The sequence below is a fragment of the Sceloporus occidentalis genome, unplaced genomic scaffold (assembly GCF_023333645.1).
Source record: "Sceloporus occidentalis isolate IW3139 unplaced genomic scaffold, rSceOcc1.0.p SCAF_181, whole genome shotgun sequence".
NCBI classification, from domain to species: Eukaryota; Metazoa; Chordata; class Lepidosauria; order Squamata; family Phrynosomatidae; genus Sceloporus; species Sceloporus occidentalis.
The window spans coordinates 1,528,345-1,541,913 of NW_028317161.1; positions in this window are offsets into that span (position 1 = coordinate 1,528,345).

The following is a 13,569-nucleotide window of genomic DNA, read 5'->3' on the forward strand; positions in this document are numbered from 1 at the left end:
GCCACTCTGCCTCCAGAAATGTCTTATACCCTCCTATATGCCACTCTGCCCCATGAGATGCCTTTTAATCCCCTATATGCCAGAGTGGCATATAGGGGGTTAAAAGGCATATTATGGGGCAGAGTGGCATATAGGGGGTTAAAAGGCATTTCTGGAGGTATATATATATATATATATATATATATATATATATATAACTGCTAACAGCAATCACACTCCTATCAAGCCAAGGCAGCCAGTACATGCTGGAACCTGGGGATGATAGGAGTCCAGCCTCCCTATGCCATGCTACCACCACCACCCCCCTTAAACATCCATACTAACACACACTCATTCACAAACATTTAAATACTCGTTCATTCCATTAATCACACATACTCAGAAACCCTACCCCACCCCCTTACCTGAACTGCAGATCTCTCACTGGAAGACTTCTGCAGGGGCCCGGCTGTGCGAGCAACTTCTCTGGCCCCGCCCCCAGAGGAAGGAGGGGGGGGCAGAGTTATGTGACACTCTTCTAGCTTCCTGTTCTCCTGCTGCTCGCGACCAAAGCCCGGTAAGCAGCATGGTCCCAGCGGACATTTTGAGGTCTGATTAGAAGACGACCTCGATTATAAGACGAGGGGTATTTTTCAGAGCATTTGCTCTGAAAAAAACCTTGTCTTATAATCGAGCAAATACGGTATATTTGTCAGTTATATATACTATAGTTAGTATAGTATTAGTAATAGTATACTAGTGTAGAGTGTACTGTAGACATTCAAGACATCTACTAGTGTCTAATCTAAAATCATTAATATCAATAATTCTATAATTCTTATCTTAATAGTTAATTAAATTAGCTATAAATAAAATTAATAATTAATAATTACTACTAGCTTATAGTTCAGCTAATCTTATTAGTACTGGTGCTGCAGCTCTATAGTTTGTGCTTTGTTTTAGCAACAGCAAGAGACCAAGTCAATTTTTCTTAATTAATAATATTTCATTTGTTTTGCTCACCTCAGTCCATCAGTGAAGTGAACTTGTTGGGCTAGTGAGTGCAGCCGCATAAGTGCTGTGTGTTTCAGCAAGCAGCGATGCTAACTGTTTTTCTGTGACATTTTATTTTATTTCTAATTTCTTTTCAAGAAATATTGACTGTGTGACAACAACTGTACTAAGCAAATCTTCAAGCTACTAGCTGTAGTACTAAAATAATTCTAATCTTTAATATTCTTAACCTATAATATAAATTCTAATTCATAATCTATAATATATATAAGTAATTCTTTCTAATTCATAATCTATATTCTATCTATAATCCATAATATAAGTAATTCTAATCTATTAATAATATAATATATATATAACTTAACCTCACTTTAGCTTAGTGGGCTTGAGAGCGTCTGCCTAGAGTTAGACTAGAATACTAATATAGCTTTAGGTTTAGCATAGTAGTAGGACAGGCTCTTAGGCCCGTGTAAATTAAAAGTCTTTAATTTTTTTATCCCCTTTTTTTTTTACTTTTTTTTTTTTTTTTTTTAAACAACACTACACTACACACACAACACAAAATTTGAAATGGATCCTCCTTTTGGGACTAAGGAGGGACAAGCTCCATCTACCACCACCAGCACCACCACCAGTTCTAAGATGCTGCCTTTGCGTCAGTCTAGTCGGCCAAGCTCTCGCTTATCATTTGGGGAAGCAATGCTTGAAGGATCAAAAAAGGAAAGGCACCAAAAGCAGGCAGTAGTAGTGCAGCTAGGCCCACAAGCTCTATGGTTTTTTATCAGAAAAGCACCAGAAGCACGTTCAAAGTTAAAGGGTAGCACAACTAGTACTTCTACTAGCCCAGTGAGTAAAAAGAAGTGCCTTTTGCCCCAAGCAGCATCTTCCCCATCCACAAGCAGAATGCAAGGTACCAAGCAGAGCCAAATTAGCAGCAAGACTCAGAGGGGTCCCAAACCAAAGCGATCTCATTCCTTCGTAGGGAAAACCACCACCACCACCACCACCCCCACCTCTACCACCACTAGTGCTGCGCCTGCTGTTCCCACCGGTACCGCCACGCCATGTCCTCCTAGTACCTCTAGCAAGCCACCAAGTCCTTACAATATTTTTGTAAAGACAGTTAGAGAGAGGGCTACACATAGTGGAACTCCACCTAGCGAGGTAACAGAGGAGCCTGAGACTGAGAGGCCAAGTGCAGTCTGTTCTTCCTGCTCGCACTACTACTAGTCACGAGTCTCACGACGATATCAGTCTTAGCTCCAGCCTAGCAGGAATTCCATTTGATCTGGCTAATGTAGAACTAGACTATGAGCCAGAGAAAGTAGAGGAGATGAGTGGTCAGGAATCAGATTCCTCAGGGAGCAGTGTCCAAATGACTAGTGCACAATTTTCCCCTGAGCCTCCACCTTCTCCGCTACGATCATCACCATCACCACCACCAGCAGCAGCAAAACCTAGCAAATCTAAAGTTAAAGCAATGTGGGAAGCTAATAAGTAGAGGGAAAGTGTCTGGCCATTTTACCAGTGCTAGCATGAAGCATCACCTCAGCACTCAACACAACGCTGTGCTATTGGGGAAAGATGCAGAAGTAAAACTTAGTGCAGGCAGCATAGCTGGTGGCCGTGGAAAAACCCCAACAGCTGCTTCTGAGCCAATAGCAGCAGCAGCAGCTAGTACTGGCAGCCAGAGACCAAGGCAGGTTGTAGCACTGCATGTCCAGCCCACCCTGGAACAATTTGTGGCATTCCAATCCAAAAGGTCAATGCCCAAACAGCAGGCCAATAAAGTAATGCGACTTATTGGTCAGTTCATTGCTGTTGGAGGGGCATCCTTCTCTATGATCGAAGGGGAGCCTTTCAAACAATTGATGGCGGCTGTGGCTCCACAATATACAGTTCCTTCACGTTCCACTTTCAGCAGGAACATTGTCCCCTCATTGTATCGGTCCTGTGTTGCAGCAGTGAAAGAGGAGCTTTCCAAGGCTGCTGGTCAGTGTGTTAATTTCACAACAGATTTGTGGAGTGCACCTAGTGGGCAGCATGCCTTTCTTTCTTTGACAGCACACTGGTGGCAGCCCGGTGTGCCCAAGGAAGCTGCTGCAGCAGGCTACCGATCATTCCTTCTCCATGCAGAAGTGATGGATGAAAAGCACACTTCCCAAAATATTCTGCATGCGATGAGGAAAATGTTTAGCCTTTGGGTGGGAGCAGAGGCAGGCACCAATGTTGAAGTTGGTTTTGTGGTAACTGACGGAGGTGCCAACATGGTGAAAGCGCTGCGAGATGGTCATATTGTTGGTGTGCGCTGTGCAGCCCACATCATCCATCTTGTAGTGAAGGCAGCAATGTCAGAAGGAACTAATGTGGCAGCAGTAGTTCTGTCCCGCTGCAGAAAGATCGCTGGGCACTTTCACCATAGTGTTAAGGCTAGCCAACTTTTGAGGAAACAGCAAGAGAGGTCAGGTCTTCCCGTACACTGCCTACGTCAGGATGTCAGTACACGGTGGAACTCCACGTTAGACATGCTGGAGAGGATTTTGGAGCAGCAGAAGGCAATCCATAATCTTGCCTCAGAGCATAATATTGGGATTACATCTCCATTGAAGAGGGAGGATTGTACAGTGATCGCCCAGCTAGTGGCAGTCCTTAAACCATTCAGGGATGCCACTGAAAATTTAAACTCAAACACTCCCTTACGTATTGCGGTAGATAGAAGAGAAATAACTTGAAGAAAAGAAAAGGCATTAGGTGGAGGAAAAAATCTTGACAGGACTGAAGAAGGGAGGTAAAAACAATACCCAGATTCCCCTGAGGAAGTGGTTTACAAACCACGAAGCGCGTAGGCCTGTTCTTTGGATATTTATGTGTCTGTGGTTATTTTGTAGAAACTATCCAGCTCAATTCTTCTAATTGCAACCTGCCAGTAAAAGAAAATACTGTGTATCCATTCTGATGTGCACTTTTTCTATTTTGTAAAGTTGTTTATATGTTGTTACGCTAGTGGCAGTCTGTCTCTCCTTTTACTCGAGTCCAGGAGTTTATTGGTTCTGAGGTGGATGAGAGGACCCGGAAGCTCGCAATTGTGAAATCTGGTGTGCCTTTCTGTACTTCAGATGTGAGACCAACTAACTTGGATGACGTCACGCACAAGGGCTGGGCATCCACAAGTGGCTATTATAAAAACGAGCACTTAGTATCACTCAGTGCTCAGTTATTGTGCTGTATTGACCCATTAGCTTTATGCTGTTTGTCCTCCCTGTTGATTCCTGTGTACCAGCCCCGGCTATTCTATTTTGACCTGTTGATTCTCGAGCTATTAATTGTGGACCCTGCTGACCTCCGTGTTCCTGACCCTGGCTATCCTTATTGACCCTGGCATTCGCTGCACTCCTGACTCCGGCTTCCTTCTGTTGCACTCGCCACTTGTTTGAGTTTTAAATCCTGCATTCCGGACTCCATACGGAATATATTGAAATAACAAGTGGGAATGTGTAAGAGAATAAATAATTAATGTGATGAATTGTGCGAATGAGTGAGCGAATGAATTAATGTATGGATGAATTGTGTGAATGAATGAGTGAATTAATGTGTGGATACATTTCTTGAATGATTTTTAAAAATGCATGAATGAATATGTGTAAATGATTTGTGTGAATGAGTGAGAGAATTAATGATTTTGTGAATGAATGAGAAAATGAATGAATTAATGTGTGGATGATTTGTGTGAATGAGTCAGAGTATGAATGAATTAACATATGAATGAGGTAATGAGTGAATTAATTTATGGATGAATTGCTTGAATGATTTTTTTAAATGCATTAATGAATATGTATAAATTATTTGTGTGAATGAGTGAGATAATTAAGGATTGTGTGAATGAAAAAGGGAGTTAGTGAGTGACCATATAAGTGTTTGTGTATAGCATAGATGTACAAGTGATTTGGGGAAAGGCAAAGATGGCACGAGCAGGGTGTTTGAGCCTTGGGGACCAAGATGGCACAGGCACGGTATATATGGGACAGATATGGCACAGGGCGGACTGTTTGGGGACAAATATGTCTCAGGCTGGGCTGTTTGGGGACAAAGATAGCAAGTCCTATGTGTGTGTGATCTGGGTGCTGGTCAGGTTCTATGTGGGCAATGTGGATACCAGGGATGGCTTGTGGGGTGTGCAACCTGTGATCTATGTCTGTAATTTGGGGGGCTTATCTATTTTAGATTTCATTAATGCTCAGTTTACATGTGATTTCCAATTGACCTATATTTGCAAAGCTGGGTTTCTGAGTTAATCTGCTGATCTATGCCTGCTATGTTTCCATACATTATTTATGTATACCTGGAAATACAGGGTTTGTATATCTAATTCAGTTGATCCAGGCCTGTAGAGCAGTTTAGATGTGTTGTTTATTTAATCTATACCTTCAGTGCTGAGTTTACATGAGACTTCCAGTTGATCTATAACTGCACAGCTTGGTTTGTATGTTATTCTGTTGATCAATACTTGCTATGCTATCCCCTTAATGACAAAGCCCGTACATGTACGGGCTCAAAATGCATTGTTTTTAATGGGTTTACGGACCGCCCATTGTCCTTAACTCCTTCAATCCCAGGGGTTTTTGGTACCTCAAAGCCCAGAGCAATTTTGCCATTTTTGGGGTATGTCGGTTTAGCGATTATTCTCTGTTCCTGTGAATAGTGTACCCATGTAAACTATATATTGTTTTTTCAAGGAGAGATAGAGCTTTCGTTTGATACCATAGTTGGATGATTAGCTGAAAATTTAGAATGAGAAATTTAGTAAAAACTAGCGAAGATTAGAAAAATAAACTAATTTTTTTTACATTTTCCCTCTGAATCCTCACAAAATTAGGTAAAGTGATGGAAAATCCCCTCCAAGTTTATCAATTCAGGTGTCCTAATTTATATAGATTTTCCAGACTTTCCCAGCACCAGGGAGCATACTATTAGGTGTACAATTTTGTATAATTTTTATGCCTATGGTTTAACGGGTTTGGGGGTTGTGAACGGGGGCAGGAGGGTTATACTGGCTAGATGTTATGCTAGGGCAATGGGATGTAAGGTTTTTTTTAAGAATGTTTTTTATTATCTTTTTTTATATTTTTTTTTTATTTTAATTTTTTTTTTATTTTGTATATATATTTTTTTTTACACAGTAATGGTAAGAGGTCCTCCTAGGGACCTCCTGAACATGCCAGTGATGTCACAGTGACATCATAGCTCACATTATAATTTTTTTTAGTATTATTTATATTATTATTTTAATGATTTATTTAATACTATTTTTAAATCACTAACCGTTTTTGGTTTTTTTTTAAGCTTTTCTGTTACAGGACGGGAGGGGGAGTGAGAGAGATGGTTTCTCACTCCTCTCCCCGCGATCCCCCTGCACCGATCACACTGTGATCTCTATGCAGGTCCTCACAGACCTGCATAGAGATCGTAGCGTCTCTGTGCCTCATCGTCCGATGACCTTCCGGGTTACGTCAGCAGTTTACAGTTTACAGTGTACAGTGTACAGTTTACAGGCTTTCAGGCCAGAAGCTGTTACAGGCGATCGGACAGCAGAAAGCCGGCAAAGCCGGCTTCTGCTGTCAGTGGGGAGTCCAGGCTGTCAAACGACAGCCTGGTCTCCCGTGCAGCGGCAGGGATGTGTCCCTGACGCTGCACGAAGGGCTGGACGTACCGGGACGTCCATAGGGGTTTCTTTGTGGGCGTTTTTTGGACGTCCCGGTACGTCTATAGGGGAACAAAGGGGTTAAGGGGCTATACATTATTATTGTATACCTGCAAATACAGGATTTGGATCTCTGATTCTGTTTATTAGATCTATACCTTTAATACTGAGTTCACATTACTATTTTCATTTTGTGTGTTATTCTGTTAATCTATACCTGCTATGCTATGTTTCCATACATTATGTATACCTACAAATATAGGGTATGTATGATCTACACATGATGATTCAGTTGATCTACACGTGAAAGTGCTGTGTCGTTTAGTGAATGAGAGGACAAGGACTCTGAGGGTGATTACGGGGGAGAGGACCTCCCAAAGTCACAGTAGGTTCAGAAGGAGGGAAGACTGCACTGACTCTCACAGTCTTACCCTAATCTGCAGTCAGTGTGGCAATTTTTTTTTGGGGGGGAGTGGAAGTGGAGGGAGTGATTGCATACTAGGGAGAGTGGAGCAGGGCCCAAGGAAATGCTTTAGCAGGGTCCAATGTTTTTAATATTTATCTCTGATATGTGTCATGGAGGGGAAGGGTTACATGGGGGGGGCACAAAAATAAATTCTACCCCGGGCACCTACAACTATGGTTACTCGACTGTTTTGGAACCATATGGATTCTAAATGTTACATGAATTACATTATGATAACACACAGGTTCACAGCACTGAAGTAAACTACTTTAAAAAAAGTCCAGTAGTAAGGATAGTTTGACATGGAAATCATTCAATGTGCAGTCATGCGTAGAGAAAATTAAATAAGGGAATTGCTTATCTTTTCACCCTGATGATAAAGCCCAGTAAAAGCAATTGAGAACTTTTTAATTCATTCCACATCCCTTTTTCATGTTAATCTCTGAAATTATTATGCAAAGCATTTCAAATGAAACACTATAATTATACAATTAACTCATAACAAGGAACCCTGGCTGGAGGTCATGAAATTGACAGTAATGTTAAAGTCGGCGTTACTTCTGCATTCCTATTAAGATAGAGACAGTCTTTATTGTCTTAATAAGTCCCGTTAGAAAAAATATATCTAGAAAGAGTTGCTATCCAGCATAATGAGACATCCATATCTGATATTCACAAAGCAGGTGAAGTTACTCAAAACTATATAGAAAGGTCTCCATGAGCATTCTAGGTTGATTATATTAAATGTAATGCCTTGTGAAAATATTTTTCATCCAGGTATTTGCTAGTGCCATTTCCAAAATTACCAAATTTGCATCTATTTGCTGAAAAATCAAATGGTAATTTGAGTTAAGGGTTAACTTGACTGACCTGACTCAATTGAGATTGTATGCCTTTGAATGGTAAACAAGTTTTACATTAACCAATGCACAAGTATTTCACTACATAGCAGGGCACTCTGATTAGTAAAAGTCTACACGAATGGGTGTCATTAGGATTACCATAAAGAATGGTGCTTTTGAGCAAGGAAAGTCCCTCAAAATATCACATGACAAAAGGTCTGAAGCAAATGAAAGATTATTGTAACAAAATCTGAAAAAAAACAGGGTTTTGCCAACATTAACCTACACTACATGACTTTATACAGTATTGTATAAGCAAATGTTTATTATAGTTATTATTATAGTTTTTAAAAAAAAAAAAGGATTTTGACAGCACTGAGCAGCAGTACAATAAAAGAGATATAACAAAAGATTCAGGGTAAATACATTGTGTAACAATATCCTGGAGAATAATAAAAAGAGTATACAGGGATGAAAATGAAGAGAGGAAGAGATGGGAAAAAAGGTTAAGACACAGAGCTCTCGGTTAAAACATGGTGTCTTTCATTTGAAAGATTGGGGTGCAATGTAAAAGCAGTCATCCAGGTTTCCTAGATATCTTCAAGTAGTGCTACTTTACTCTAAAGTTTCGCTATAATTTTCTCCATTGTAAAAAGATGGCAAATAATGCATATTAATTTTGATTACATTTTAATTAATTTAAGCTCATTTAGTGAGCTTCTGCTTCAAGAATACCTTGGCTGATCCTGTATAATAGATACTTAAATCAGAAAATATTCTTGAAATTGAACCATGTATTATTCAAACCAGCTAACACTGTTTCTGCAATTTAATGACAATATACATAGCTCCTCCTTCATTTTGCTAGTAACAAATAGCAAAATATTGTAAAAACAAAGGATATAATGATCAGCATACTGTTATAAATGTATAAAGGCTTATACTTATCTGCCTTGAAATGGGTTTAACAACTTTTTAAAACATTTTCTATTGATTTTTTTTCCCATAACTAAGGTATATGACAAGTTGCTTCTCAACACTTTCATTGTTGTTATGGTATATATGATTTAGCTTTTTAATCATCTGCCCTTTTTTATTTTTGTGTTTATCTGTGCATTGTGTGCGCTGCTCTGATATGTTGCAACTGACCCTCTGGTACCTTCAGTGGCCCAAGGAATTTGTTGTATTCCCACCCATTTTACTCACTTGATCTTCATTCCTCATAAAGACTTCATAAAGTTCATAAAGTCTGGGTGATATCTCTCTAATTATGTGCTGCCAGTGAGATAATTCTATGGTTTAATGTCCTGTTTTTATTTTGTCCTTCCTTGATATTATGTATTTTAATTTGTAACACCAAAAAGATATCACTATATATGTTGCACCTTTTTCCTGTGATTGTTATTCTTTGGTACCACATTTATTTATGTCATATTTTACTCTATGTAACATTTAATAAAAGACTATTTTTTTTAAAAAAAACTTTGTACTGCTGTTTATGGCTAATAAAAATATATCATGCTAACATTGTTAAATGCTTGCACCAAAACCTTACACTCAGTTAAAGGGCATTTTTTAACACATTAAAATTTTTTAAAAAGTCTTATGACTAGTTGTCATATGTCCTTATGACCAAATATCCTATGACCAAATGTCTTATGACCATATGTCCTTATGACCAAAAGTCCTTGGGACTATATGGCTATCACCATATTTCCTATGACTAAATGTTTTATGACCATTAGTCCAAATACTCCTTTCTGTGATACAGTACAAAAAAAATGCAAGTATATTTGGGAAGCGGGGATTTTTCTTACAAAAATGTATTTGTTTTATGTGAGCCTCATTAAATAAAATGATATACCTGATAGTGTTACCTAATGTTTATTAATGTTGGTACAGTTTTTAAATGTGTAACATTTTTACTAAAGTGTTAATAAATGGAAAAACATAAAAAAGTTAATTAATGGAACAGGACATAACCTATTTATGTATTAATTTTGTAATTGTATTGTATGCATTTGCATTATATAATAGTCACGCAATTGAACTTTCCACTAATAGAGTGTGGTGGTCAAATACCCCTGCACAACAAGCACCTATTTTTTTGATACAATTGTGTGTGTCTTTTTTAATTTTAGTTTGTCTTTTGAAGATTTTCTTTCTTGGATGTTCCCTAACTATGGTATGATAATGAGGAATTAAGGAAATCATTTGACTGCTGCATTAACAGGTACAGTTACATTTTTTCATAGGTTACAAAATTACCCCCCTCTCCAGGTCTATGGGTCATTCCGCTAAATTGCACGAGTGGCATTTAGGCTTAAGTTAAATCAACTCCTGCTTATGGATTTCTTATCTCTAAATATACAGTATGTGTAACTGAAACCCTTAGTAAATTTTTTGATTGAGATGTGTGCAACATCATTGATCAGGCATGGGTTTAATGCTCACAGAGCTTGAAAATAAATCTGGCTTTGAAACATAAAACCATTACGTCATCCTTTCTTATGTTACCTTATTGCATTCAACGCAATAAATATTTGATGTGACCTCCAGATTTGCTAGTTTTTGTAAGATGCACTCCTTCTATATTATATTTTCTTCTTTTTTATTTACGAGCACTTCAGATTCCATAGCAATTTTACAAAAGGGTATAATTTAAAATGGTCACTAACAATACATTGAAATAATACAAACTTTACGATAACATAAACAGACATTACAATATACTGGTTGTCACGGACTGGGTCCAAACAGATGACTGAAAGGACCCAGCGCGCCCGATGATTGTGTGCAGGAGTCACAGTGCAGTAGTGGAGTTTGGACAGGGCCTGGTTGCAGGGTGACCACACTCACCCAGGTGTTGAGCACCTAGGGTAGTGCAGCCAAACACCAGCGCCCTGATATGGCAGCGGATGTAGTCCAGAACAAAGTGAAATCCTGCAGGCACCCTGGAACAGGCATGAGACATCACACAAGAATCACATGCAGGATGCTGCAGGCTGGGAGTATGGAAGCTAAGCAAAGGGTATAGCAGAAACATAACAAGCAAGGGACAGGGAGACCAGGCACGAAACATAACCAGACAAGACATACATGTTACAGGGCACTACAGTGAACCAGACAAGGAATAAACATTACTAGACAAGATATACATGATACAGGGCACAACAAAGGACAGGGAACAAGGCAAGGAACACAGGGGAAGGAGTGAGGAGCCGGAATCCTCGGACGCTTCTCCTTTAAGCAAGGATAGGACATTTTAACTAGGACAAAGGGAGAGGAGAGAGGAACCGGAATCCTCAGATAATACAAGGAAGAAAGGAAAAGTACGTAAGAGACAAACAAACATGAATACAAGAACTAGCCTAGAACTATATGATAACAATTGGAGATTCCGTCACATCATATGGCCATAGTATGCTTAGCCCACCACTACGCCAAAGTACTCCAATAACGGTGGGTCCTAACGCTAATCCCTGCTGACAGTGGTACGAAAAAAACCAAACATGTAAACCAAACATGTAACCCAGACATGTAACCCAAACATGTAACCCAAACATGTAACCCAAACATGTAACCCAAACACATAGCACTGAGACATACCTTTAGACTGAAGACTGAGACAAACAGCATACACAGGTAGGGCACACCTTATAAAGGAAACAGAGCTGAAGCAAAGAGCTGAAGCAGAAGCAAGGAATGGAAGATCAGAACAAAGCAAAAGGAAATCGAGGAATGGATCGAAGCAAAACAGGGAAACTGAAACAAGACAGATATGCAGCTCCGCAGCCTGGGCAGAACGTGACACTGGTACACATGAGGTGCAAGCTTCCAATCTGTTGAGGGGGAAAATGATGGAAGGTGTGGACTGCTTGGGCAGGATGATTTGATTGTAGTAAAGGTCATATAGAGGCCTAAAAATCTTGAAGATGCAATGTAACACATGTTTCTTATGGAACGCAGTATTAAAAGGACAGGTAATTAAGAGGTGGGTTTTGGCAAGCTCTTAAAGTAAGTAGCAGAGAGAACAAGGTGTGGAATTCCAAATATAATTTGAGGAGTGAAGCAAGTGGTGGGCAGGGACACTGTATAATTGTTAAGTTGGCTTTGGAAGCAAAAGATTTACAACGGTTCATTAAGTGTGTCAGGATTCGGCCCCAGCCGTGCAGACTGCCAGACGTGGCCGCCCCTTTAAGAGGTCTGCCTGGAGTTGAACTCCTCTCCACAGCGTGCTGTTTTGTTTACTTGTGAGGATCTTGGTTCCTCTCCCCATGTCCCGGTTGAGATATCCTATCAGAAGCATCTGAGGATCTCGGCTCCTCACTCCATCCCCTGTGTTCCTTGCCTTGTTCCCTGTCCTTTGTGGCGTCATGTACCATGTATGTCTTGTCTGGTTATGTTTAGAATCCGTGTTCTGTGTATTTATGTTCAGCTCTGTTGATTATGTTATGTCCAGGCCTCCCTCACCTGAAGCCGATGTCATTACCATACCTGACCTAACCAACAGGATTTATAACCCTGCCTCCCTCACCTGAAGCCTATGTCATTACCACATCTGACCTTATCAACAGGCTTTATATCCCTGCCTCTCAGTTACTTTGGAGCAATAGTTCATGCCAGACTCTGGATCTGTCTCTTGGAGTTACCTCCTTTTTCCAGCCTGTTACCCTTTTGACCTGGACTGTGTATTGGATTTACCCCTTTTGCTTGCTACCCATCCCAGACCCTTTTGGATTCTTACCTGGGCTATTCTAACTTTGTACTCCCCAGCAGTCTGTATACTTTATATGCCTCCTACCAGGGCCGGCCGAAGACTTAACGCCGCCTGGGGCGAAGTTTAAAATGCCGCCCCCCGCCGACGCCGGGGGGGGGCGGCATTATCTACCCCCACCGGTACTTACCCTTAAACAGTCCTGCGGCGAGTCTCCCTGTGATGCCACGGTACCGGCTTGTAATGCTGAGCGCCGGAAATTCACGTCACTTCCGGCGCTCTGCATTACAAGCCGGCACCGAGACCAAACAGGGAAACTCGCCGCAGAGGAGAGAGAGAGGGGCGCCGAGCGGGTAAGCGAAAACCACTCGGTGCCCCTCTCTCTCTCCTCCGCTTCAAAAAAAACAAAAAAAAACCGCTTGGGGCGGCAAAGTGCCGCCCCTTCTGAAATGCCGCCTGGGGCAATTGCCCCAGTCGGCTCCATTGTAGGGCCGGCCCTGCCTCCTACTCTGCTACTTATGGTGAGATGTATCTGCTTTGTTTAATATACCTATATTCAAACATTCAGCTTTTGTCTCATTTGTGAACTGTGTATCTCACTGTGTGCATTCTTACACTCCTGCGCCCTGGACTCCAACATCCGGTAAGGGCTGAGACATGATGAGCCTGACAAAGTGTCAAAAAAGCCCACAGTAAATTAGTTCAAAATGACTGTAGGCTGCTTAATGGGATGGATGAAGGCACAATGTGAAAAAATGAAACAAAGGCACAATTAAAGCATAGTGATTTTTTTCTAGATGTTTTTTTTTAAGTAAATAAATATTACATTCAAACAGGGCTGGACTGGGAATAA